Source organism: Peromyscus maniculatus, chromosome 23 (genome assembly GCF_049852395.1).
Source record: "Peromyscus maniculatus bairdii isolate BWxNUB_F1_BW_parent chromosome 23, HU_Pman_BW_mat_3.1, whole genome shotgun sequence".
Classification (NCBI taxonomy): domain Eukaryota; kingdom Metazoa; phylum Chordata; class Mammalia; order Rodentia; family Cricetidae; genus Peromyscus; species Peromyscus maniculatus.
Genome location: NC_134874.1, coordinates 41,584,749 through 41,596,817, shown reverse-complemented (window position 1 = coordinate 41,596,817; position 12,069 = coordinate 41,584,749). Strand labels below are relative to the sequence as shown.

The window sequence follows — 12,069 nt, the reverse complement described above, 5'->3', positions numbered from 1 at the left end:
AACAGCCTCCATATCACCAAAATCTGGGTATCACAAAGGACTAAATTAGAGCAAGAACAGCAGTATCTTGTTAGAAACACTCAGAATTTCAGATCCACATTCAACATCTAAGAGTAGTACTGGGATGATCTGGTCCCCATGAGCACATCCCATACTTTCACATCTGCATGTGTAGACGCATTACCTCTGCTCATTTCAGCTACACACCATGTATATGGCTTTCCTCAGCAGAAGATATCCTAGATGCAGTATACTCTCAAGGTCAATTTATAGAGACTTGGAGCCAGTCTTACCCTACTTGTTTTCCAGAATTCTGAAACCTATATACAAGCTACCTTGAACCCTTTATTTTTGTGTCTTGTTTTGATTCCTAAATGACAGAAAATTTAAAGTATAGTCTTATTTTGCCCCCATCTGAAAGTGTAGTTTTGTCTATATGGTATGGTTACAAATACCAGGAGATTGTGTTTTTTAAGGGACTTTTTTTGATTTATAGGCAGAAAGTTGTGGTGTACCCACACATAGAATAGACAAGTAAAGCAAGCTCTCTAAGGGCTACTATGAATGCATGGTCTCACTTCAGAATTTTCCCTGAAGTGTGTTATACATCATGATAATTCTAGTTCTGGTGAGGCTGGGATGACATTATACTTTTTTTTTTATAGAAACAGGATATTCAGGGTAGGAAATATAGCCCATTAAATTAATAGAAATTTTGCATATGAGTCCTCTTTCTCAGTGTTGATGATTCCTCTCTGGTGGTTCAGGACAAGAAACTATTGGTTTTCTTTGGCCTTTATATTATCTACTAACGTAGTCAATAGAACCCTAATATTTTAATCAACACATCTCTTGTATTATATCTGAACTGTCAAAAACATCCAAGGGAAAGTTTTTCAGGAAGCAACATATGCAAATATTGGGAGAGTGTTGAATTTCTACAAATTCCTATAGCTGAAGGAGGAGGTTGTGAGGGAATAGGAAATCAGATTTCTCCTGGAGAGAGGTGGAGTCATTTTTCTCTGTAAGGGGAGTAGTCAGAAATTTTCTGATGTCACATCATATGCTCTGCTTGGGATAGAGAAGAGAAAGAGCCTGGAGTTAACACAGATATTTTTGAAACTCTGAGTTTCATCAGGAATTCACTGTAAAATTATTTGGAAGTGAGAATGGACTTTTTCAACATTTTATTATTATTATTTTTTTAGTATTTTCAACTTTTGGAACAGGAATAATATTGTTTTGATGCAAATGTTATTCATCATATTTTCAATTAGTTTCTATTTCAGCTTATATTTGGGTCATTTGAACCATCCTGAATGACCATGTCCAGTTCTGTCATTTCTGTCAGACAATCCCCATGGATGCATCTGTCATGTGCTATTGTGTCTTTGATGCTTAAATTCATCTGCACTCATGTGGATGGTCCACATACATGACCATAAAGATCATTTCAGATTCTATCCTAATTGAGAGGAGAGATGGACAGGAAGAAATTATGTCCAGCTTTTGCAAAAATGAGTCCAGTTATCCTGGTTTTCTCTGAAAACACAATCATGACAATTCACCTGCTGTTCCAAGAATCACTGCTAAATGCGTTTACAATTTATGATGACCTCAATTCCCTAAAAGGTTTAGTAGTTACTTTATCACATGCTTTTCTGACATGGAAAGTCTGGGTTTGGAAGTCAGAGTGACATGCTCCTGCACAGTCTAATTGGCTCAGGTTTTTTCATTCCATGGGAGTTTAATTTTTCATACCACCGTGCAGAGATTTCTTGTTTTATGCAGAAAATTATCCTTCCCAATATCCAGAAGACATTTATCTTGATATTTTGTAGCAAATACTCTTCAACTGCTTATTTAATGGACCTGATTATGAAACTTTGGGTAACTCTCTACCAAATGCCCCCTTGGACAAGTTGCCTGGTAAACTTTCAAATGTTTTTTCATGACCAAACTGAGTTATTGTGTATACACGTCTGTGCATTTTGTGTCTCACAGTCTCCATGAGGTGACTCTCCATCAAGTACAGATACAACTTTTCAGGTATAGAGAGAGAAGGGAATTTCTACCCATGGCAGCTACATTATGGTGTATCATCAAAGGCTTTAAATACTATTGTACATATTTGTATGTTTTACTAAACAGTATAAGAGAATTTTTGCAATTCTTTGCACAAAAGTCAATGCAGAACATTGTGTCAGTGTCTCTTCTGAGTTGGGTATCATTAGCACAGAGTAGATGTATTTAAGTAAATATGTAGTTTGTGTTACAAATATTTTAAAAAATTTCTCATATTGTTATCTTCAAAGAAATATGAAAACCCCAAATTCCCCAAATATTTCTCATAGCAGATAGAGGAAGACTAAATTCTCACATGTCAACATGCTGGTGAACATGACTACAGTTGTTTTCATGGAACTGATCAGTTTAATTACCTTCTGGACACCAACACACAAGTTTGTACACTAAACTCTGACTGTAGTCCTTAAATGAATATAAGAAGCTAGCTCTTCAAGGAGCCTAAATATTCCAAGTCAACATTTAGGGATTATTTAAAGTTTTTTTTTTAATCAATGCTGTATTTACACACTGACATTCTGGGAACAGAATGAGGATGTTTTTATCAATGCTGTATTTTCACACTGAGATTCTAGAAATATAAAGATAGTCCTATTCTCCAATGTAACCATTCACTTACTATCATTCATATTTAGGTTCTGGTTTTATTTTAAAGACATTCAGAGACTTTTCTTAATTGTGCTTCTGTTAGATGTCACTGTCTCCTGAATATTATAGGAACATGCATTGTTATTTATTTTTACCCACTGTAAACATATATTCAATTTAAAAATCATACTGGCAACAATGTTGGTTTTGATTGGAATTTGATATAAATTACAGTATTCTATCTTTTTCTCTCACCCTCTCTGTTTTTTTTTTTTTTTTTTTTTTGCTTTTCAAGAAACAATTTCTCTGTATAGTGTTACTTCCAGCTTTTGAAGAAAGTCATAGACTAAAAGCCTAAATGAAAAATTTTCTCCGAATGTTTTACAGGGTAAAAATGTAATTTTGTCCGAGCATAAGATAAAACAACCCACAAAATTTATAGAGAGGGGTTCATACTTATCTAAAAACTCTGAACTGTACATAAATAAAAATATGTTTCTAAATACAATACCCTCTTGTGGCTCATCAGAACCTTCCAAATACACAAAAGAACTGCCTTCACAGGATTTTTTAATTGCTTTTTAATGTAATTGTAATCAGTGTAACTGATTATTTTCCAATATGTTTCTTCAGGGTGACTTATTTCATGTTAAAAATACAGTGTATGTCTAGAAAATCTTCTGTTGCTGAAAAAATACCTGACAAGGGGATTGTTCAACAACAGCTTAGGAAATACCAGTGCATGACCACTTGACCTTTGCTTTTAGTTCTTTAAAATACTTAACAATTTCAACTTAGAGAAGGTGGGTTTTATTTTTCTCATGGTCTGGGATGCAGTTATCACAGTGAATGAATATGCAGGAATCTGAGAGAGTGAGTCACATGCTTTTACAACCATGAAACTTGCAGCAAGTAATGGCATTGCTCACAACTATTGTTCTATTTTTAAAAGTCAAGTGTGTGTCTATATGGAGATGTGTTCTCATGAGCGCAAGCACTCATAGAGTTCAGAATACGATGTTGGAACCCTTATAGGTCGTATTTCATGAGCCATTGGATGTTGGGTAATGAGAAAAAAAACTCAGGTCCTCTGTGTGAGCAGTAGATGGTCTTAACTGCTGTATCCTTCTCTATACTTCTTCCCTGCCAGTTTCTTTTTCATTTGATATGGGACAACAGTCAGTAAGATGATTCCACCTGCTATTACAGTGTATCTTCCCACATCTAGTCCCCTAATATAGAAACTTGTGGGGCGTTTACCCACCCCCCCCACAGCTTCCCAGAGTTTTCTTGAGTGCGAGCAGCAGGAAATATTAGATAGAAGGATTTATAGCGGAGAATGTTGCGGAGATAAACAGATAGAAAATAAAGGATAGCCTCGAGAGGGCCTGGAACCTATTCCAACGGGCCCCGACTGTCTCTGGTCCAGGGTTTTTATAGAGACACCAAGGGGTGGAGCAAAAGACCTCCTCCCCCAGCACAGCCAAGTGCAGACCATCTCAGACACCTGCACTCAGGCCCGTGGTCCTGATCATCCTCTATTCGGACCTGCTGGGTAAAGCCACGAGGAACCCCAGAACGGGCTCCCACAGGTCCCCCCTTCTTAATATATAAAAATATAACTATTAATGGCTTACAGCAATCTCCATAGCTGTTACACTTCCCAGTATGGGAGTAGAGGATGATATAGATGGCATTTCTCTTTTGAATTAGGTCCAAGGTGACCACAGCAGTCTTAGCTGCTTCAAGCCCTTTCTAAACCAAAACTCTTAAGGCGACTACAAACTTAAAGAATCCCTTAGCTTCATCATTACCATTAACAGGTTAACATAAATATTGCTATACATAGTCACAATTCTCTCAATCTTACAACTCAAAGCAAACTCTTAACAGAACCATTAGAATTAGCATATATGGTGCTATATATAGTTAACAATTTTCTCCGTCTTACAACTTTAACTCAATCATTTGAATTTTCTTGTTAACAGAACATAGGAAAAACTTCGATGTATTCACATCAAACTTAAACATTTCCTCAATTCCACAAAGCCAGGGTGCATTAATATCAATAGGTTTCTGCGAACATAATTCAATCTCATAGCTCCTCCTTTTCTTTATAATTTTTAAGCAAAATCTCAAGCCTAGTTAGAAAACCCAAACTTTTCTGTTTAAACAGTTCCATTTGTAACACAAAACAATTTATAAATCTCCAGTTAATAAAGCATATATGCATACACAAAATTGCATCTTGATTCTAAGTAGAAATACATTTCTTCATTTAAACAGTTCCATTTTTAACCCAATTCCAGAAAACCGTTCCTAGGTCATTACTATAAGTAAGCTCAAAATTGTCCCATTGCAATGAAATCTCTATTGTTCATTTCATTTAAGTACCAAAATTCAAATGATAAATATTGGTACTAGCCTTCCAAATTTGAAGAAATCCATAACCAAAATGTTTTTGTAATTTTATCTCATTTTAAGTTCAAAAAGTTTAAACAAGAAATAAATTCTGGTATCAGGCTTTCACTTCCAAATATGAAGAGACATTTTTCAACCAAAACTTTTTGCAGTTAATTTTTGTTCAAACAAGCGTCTCTGCAACTTTTGTTCTCACAGACCTTTTTAGTTATAGTAATATTTTAAACCGCACCGTTTTTGCTGTTAGCTCAGGTTTTTTTTATGGTGCGTTGATATTCTATGGATCTCAGCTGCAGATGCCTTGTGCTGGTTCTGGCGTCCGCCATTCTTAGCTTCTTAGCAGCTTCTGGAGTGTTTGAAACCATTCAGACTGCCTACTTTGCAGTCTACTAGGACACTATCTCCTGTGTCTCAGGTGTTTTCACCATATACATTAATAGACTCACACTTAACATTTACACTTTTTCACAAACTCACATATAACATTTTTTTGCCTTGCAAAGCATTTAGACTCATATTCAACATTTACACGTTTTTACAAACTCACATACAACATATTAACATCTACTTATTTATACTTTATAGAACTACTTTAGCAAATATATTTCCTATTAATTCTTATATACTTATCTTATTTCTTATTTAAACTTACATTTACAACTAGCATCTTACAAGCTTATTACTACATGTCTTAAGACTACCTTAGATACTTCTTACTTATCTTATTTCTTATTTAAACTTACATTTACAACTAGCATCTTACAAGCTTATTACTACATGTCTTAAGACTACCTTAGATACTTCTTACAAGCTTATATTCTTAAAGGAACTCTATTGATCTATTTTACAAACTTATATAGGCTACCATTAGCATATATCTAACTTAGCAAACACCTAAAGATTTCTTAACACAGATCTAACAAGACAGAATTTTACAAACTCACATATCTTATATTCGTCTCTCTACTTCTTACTCTTAATTATTATCACCATCTCTATCAGAAAGATTCTCTTAACTAGACAGGAAGTACGTACATCATTTCTAAAATTTGCAGTTTATAGTTAGCTTTGTTATAAAGCACTGGGATTTAGTGAGTGTTGTCATTATAGAGTTGTGATACTTGTTGCTAGGGGATTGTAACATTCTCAGGACAAAGCCACACCCCAAAGTTGCGAGTTCTCTCAGCCATTCCGGACCGGCAGAGATGCACTGTCAGCGGTAGACAGTTTTTAACTAGAGGCTGTCCCTTCACCCAAATTCATACTAGTTCCCCTAAGAACTTCAATTCAAACAAACGTTTCTATCACAGCAGTACTTTTGGTTTGTTCTACTGAAAAACTTTATGCTGAGGGTGAAGTTATCATATTTAGCTGCTGTAAAGCTCTTTGCCAAAAACTGAACAGCTATTATGTGGTATTTTAAGGATTTTAAAGTGACTCGTTTGCTCTTATAGGTAGCTTTTTTGTCATCCAATTACCGTAAAAACTTTGCACAGCTATTAGGCTAAATAAGGCATTTTACCAACGGAGCCCCAAACCGCGAAGCACCTAGTTCCATATTCTTTCAATTTTTCATTGGAACTGACACCCAAACTCTTAGACGATTTTCCTCCTTATTTTTAAAAGCTGTATTTTAATTTTAGAGCTGACAAAAGTGTTTCAGGGCAATGTCGCCATCTTTAGTGGAAAAACTACCTTTCCCAGAATGCCTTTCCCTTATATCAGTCAATAATATCAGTTCCATATCAGTCCCTTATATCATTTTCCTTATATCATTCATTTCCCATAGTTCTTTTTGGGTCTGAGAGTCAACTGGTTCTCTTTTACTAGACTTGCCCGGGAGGTTTGAACAAAGTCTCTTGCCTTTGTAACGGGAGATTTGAACAAGCATTTTACATTTTCAATTGTGGGACATTGGGAGATTTCTATTCTCCTCAGCTGGCTTCAACAGGTGTCTCTCCTTCAGTTGACACTGGCCCCCAGATCAGAAACACGGCTATTTTGAGGCTGGCATTTCTGATAGCAACTTTCCTCAGGGCTTGTGTTTGTTTTAGCCAGTCAGTGAAAAGCAAGATCATGTACAACAGCTTTTCCATAGCTCTTTCAGAGAGATTTTCTCCCACTGATCTTATTCTCATTTTGCTTGTTCCTTCCTTCCCCAGATGCAGAGCTTCAGCTATCTGTCTGTAGCTCTGTACCTCTGCTAGCTGCTTTTGGAGGTAGGGGCTTTTTCTCTTCCCCTGAATCTGCCTCAAACTCTAGCAGCTTTGTCAGGTCATGCATTTTCTGGGGAGGAATCTGTCCCCTCTGTTTCTTCAGAGTCTTTCTCCCTGACAGTATCCAGTTTGGTCTCAGTTGATCCAGCTACCCCAGAAACAGTTTCTGACACTATAGCGGCTTTCCCTGCTACTGAAGGTAGGGGCTTTAGTCCGTTTCTATTTTTCGGGGTCTGAGGTTTGTGTTCATAAATCAAGCTTAGCAAGGGAGTTTTTTGCCATCTCTAAACTCCCATTGGACAGGTGTTTTGCCTCATCAGGCCTTCACCTGGCCCAGTCCCTCAGTGGGTTGCATTTGCTTGTCTGGGTGCTCAAGGACAGAGCTTATGCCAAAGGCAATCACCCCTTAGGGCTACACTCCCTCATCTCAGGAGTCAGTTGAAACAAAGCTTTTCTCAAAGAGGTGCTTTCTCTGACAGAAAAGAAAGCTTTACTCCTGGATAGTTCTGTTCTGCCCTGGCTGGGCTCTTTCCCCAGACAGCGTTCTAACTCAGCAGCACGACTGCTTCAGACCCAGTTCAGCTTTACTGTTTTCCCAGAAAGGTCCTTTCTCTGATAGGAAAGCTTTTCTCAGATTTCTTTTTGCAGCTGTGGACCTATCAACCCGGGACCTGTAGGAAAGCAGACAACTTGCCGTTCTGGCTTTAGCTTTGTTTGTTCATTAGCAATCTTCCCCTGGGTCCTGCACCTTCCTGCCTCAGCTCTGTGCTCCAGGAAGTTTACCACTGCAGGAACCCTAGTATCCCCGAAATGCACTCCAACTCAGAGACGCTGGCCAGTCGCCTCTGGGTTTTTGGTCAGAAGCGAGGATACAATGCTAACAATATTTGCATTGCTTCAGGGGATCTTTGCATTAGGATGATTAGGAGCACCTTTTCATTCTGAAACGCTCACTCAAAACCTTTGCTGCCTCAGCTCAGCTGTAACTGAAAAGCTTGACTTTTTTGCTTTTCTCAGGCAAAGTTTCCTGCCCTTTTTGGGCTCTCTGTAGCTGTTCACCCTCACTCTCCCAAGCATTTACCTCAGGGTACTCTGACCCACTGTCTTTTACTAGCTTGAAGAGACAGCTTAGAAGGGGTTTTTAGAAACTTGTTCCAGCCTCCTGCATTGCAGGGAGGATTTTTAAAGCTTGAAAGAACTTAGGTTTTGCTGTCTTAAGAGGTTTGTTGTTTTCCCTTAGAGCTAATCACAGGTGGTCCCCATACTAATATCTTCAGGTGATTCTAATTTTTGTCCTTTTGAGACAGTTAAAGGCTTTAGTTTCTAAGTTTCTTAAGAGAGAAAGATTAAGGCTTTTTAGAGAGATTTTTTTCCTCCCAAATTTTCCAAGAAAAGCTTTATAGTTTAAGAGAAAGATTTTTCCCCCAGGAGAAAGACCAACTTTTCCCAAAACTTCCCAACTTTAAACTTTGACTTCTTACACTCCCATTTTTGCTTCAGGGAGAAATTACTTTCTCCTGCTGCTTGGATTTGGCTTTTCAGCTGTCCCCAGGTCAAAAGCCTCCATAGGAAACTTTTTCTTCCCCATAAACTCAAAGAGGAGCTTTTTTACTACCCGTAAAGCCCAAAGAAAGATTTTTTCCCCAGTTTGCTTTCAAAGCCCCCAAAGTGAGAAAATTGAAGAGTTTTTCTGTCTAGTTGCCTTACTTATTTTTTCCTACACAATCTTATACTTCTAAGTTTTTCCTAAACTATATTACTACCCTATATCTTATACTTATCACAGATAGAAATTGAGAAAGGGATAGAAGATAGAAAATTTTGACAGAAGAGAATTTCGCTGCAGCATCGGACATCCTTCCAGTCCGCTTTCCTTTTCTCTCGAGGATAAAACGCCTGCCTTCCCAAAAAATATATATAAAAATATATATATATTCCATAACACCGGCATGCCTTTCCACTGGCAGGGCTAACTCAGCACTTTCACCAAAAACTCTGTAATAAAACTATTATTTTCCTTTATCTTTAGTCCCTATTACTTTGTCTTAAGTCCCTGTTCATTTGTCTTTAGTCCCCCCTTTTTTTTGTCCCTTTTTCCCCCTTTCTTTAGTCCCTTTTTTCCCCTTTCTTTAGTCCCTTTTTTTCTTTAGTCCCTTTTTTCTTTAGTCCCTTTTTTTCTTTAGTCCCTTTTTTTCTTTAGTCCCTTTTTTTCTTTAGTCCCTTTTTTTCTTTAGTCCCTTTTTTTCTTTAGTCCCTTTTTTTCTTTAGTCCCTTTTTTTCTTTAGTCCCTTTTTTTCTTTAGTCCCTTTTTTTCTTTAGTCCCTTTTTTTCTTTAGTCCCTTTTTTTCTTTAGTCCCTTTTTTTCTTTAGTCCCTTTTTTTCTTTAGTCCCTTTTTTTCTTTAGTCCCTTTTTTTCTTTAGTCCCTGTTCACGGCGCCATTCTGTGCGGCGTTTACCCACCACCCCCACAGCTTCCCAGAGTTTTCTTGAGTGCGAGCAGCAGGAAATATTAGATAGAAGGATTTATAGCGGAGAATGTTGCGGAGATAAACAGATAGAAAATAAAGGATAGCCTCGAGAGGGCCTGGAACCTTTTCCAAGTGTCCCGACTGTCTCTGGTCCAGGGTTTTTATAGAGACACCAAGGGGTGGAGCAAAAGACCTCCTCCCCCAGCACAGCCAAGTGCAGACCATCTCAGACACCTGCACTCAGGCCCGTGGTCCTGATCATCCTCTATTCGGACCTGCTGGGTAAAGCCACGAGGAACCCCAGAACGGGCTCCCACAGAAACTACCTCACAGAAATATCTAAGGATTTGATTTTGTGTTGCTCCTCAATTTTGTCAAGGTGACTATAGATATTAAACATCACAGTGGTAAAACAGCTGATCACTTCAATAGAAGGAAGTACACAGGCAATGTCTATCTTGAGTCACAACATGCCCTTATGTATATGATCTCCCTGAGCTAATTTACTGCTACTTGGCTCTATCTTTACCATTTCCACAATTGTGCAGTAGAGTCATCATTCTAGGGACAGTGTTTCAACTCTATTATATACCTTATTGATAAGTAGCATGGACACATAGTCTGCATGTATAGGTATAAAATACTGTCCCTTGACTATTCAGTATTGTTGAATTCATAATACTGTGCATTTGTTAATATATTCATGTAATTGTCAAGTTCCTTGCCCTGTGTGCAGTGCTGTTGTCCATTATTCAAAAATCCTCTGGAAACTGGAAACATGCTTCTTGATTTGATTTCAGTCTTTGTCTTGACAATGAGATGTTGATGAAGGAGAATAATGTAATTCTCAGTGGGAAGTTTCTCGCCTCTTTGTAGTCTTCTACAGTATGTTAGCAGAGTTTAAGACTGGGAGAGAATGGTATTAACAAGCTTTTTTCTTCACTCAGAAGTTTCATTATGCATTTTGACAAGATTTCACATATGCTAACAAAGATGGCCCTTCCACTGCCATAGGGAGTAAGGCAAATCAAAGGCTTTGAAAACCAAGAAGGCTATGGAGAGGGTCATCCACAGCCACAAAAAGAAAAATATCTTAACCTCAAGTACTTTAGGAGGTCAAATACACTGCAGCTCCAGAGGCAGCACAAATATTCTTGCAAGAGCAGAGCCAGGAGAACATATCATCATTATGTTCCCTCCGTTCACCTGGTCAAGTTAAATGTGACAAAGTACAACAACACATTCGTGTTCATAGTTTATATAAAGTCTAACAAACCCCACTTCTAAACGGCTATAAAGAAACTATAAGACAATGATGTGACCAAAATCAGTAACATGATACAGCCTGATGGAAGGAAAAGGTGTGTTTATGACTGCTTCTAGAATATGATTTTCTAGATATTGTCAGAAAATTGGGATCTAAAATATGTACATCAGCCAATTTTAAGCAAAAAATTTCTCCATGAAAGATTTATAATTCCAGGTCATTGTATTTGGTGGTGCCACTAAATAGATTCTATGATTATTGCTTGGCTAAGGAGCAAAGTCCCAGTTCTTATAACTTTGTGAAAGAGACTGTGGATGAAATTCTAAAAGGTCTTATTAAAATAACAAACACAGAGCCAAATATAGGAGTGAAAATCCTTAGAGATCAGGGAAATAGGAATAGCTATCAGCCAACCTTATCTTACCAGCTCTGTGGATTTCAAATGCCACGACTTCCTGTCTACCCAGGCTTTTATTTCCTTGCTGTTCTGCCTTCACATTGGCTATCATAGCCCAGCTATCTCACTTCCTCTTCCTATGCAGCTCTGTCATTTTCTGTCTGTCTGCACAAACCTCCATGTCTCTATGGTTGGTACTGGCATGTGTCACCATGCTTGGCTCTGTTCCCTAGTATGACCTTGAACACACAGAGACCCTGTCTGCTAAGTGATCAGATTAAGGGCATGTGCTACCACTGCCTGACTTCTAGGTTTACTTAAAATGGCTTGCTGTTTCCTCTGATCTCCAGGCAAACTTCATTAAAGCACAAATAAAATATCACCACATTTCCCCATTTTTGTCTAATAAAAATAAAAAAATTTAAAGAAAGTTATAACTAATATAAGAAAAACTATATACAATAAGTACAATAACTATATGCAATATATACAATCAATAAATACATCAACAATGTTTGGTCCATTTGCACTGACAAATTTAGAGAAAATATTTTATTATCTATCCTATTTTGGTGAGTCCAAAATGTACCTAATCGTTTATCAAATTATTATTCAAAGCTTCTTATA

General features: G+C 37.5%; 1 long non-coding RNA gene across 1 annotated transcript; it reads right to left on the bottom strand.

Moving 5' to 3' along the window:
* Positions 1–5,741: 5,741 nt before the first annotated feature.
* On the bottom strand, positions 5,742–7,078 carry LOC143270633 (uncharacterized). Its single transcript, XR_013047856.1, has 2 exons — positions 5,887–7,078; positions 5,742–5,795 (listed from the first exon to the last, which is right to left on the bottom strand). It is a non-coding gene; the product is annotated as an uncharacterized LOC143270633 (long non-coding RNA).
* Positions 7,079–12,069: the final 4,991 nt, after the last annotated feature.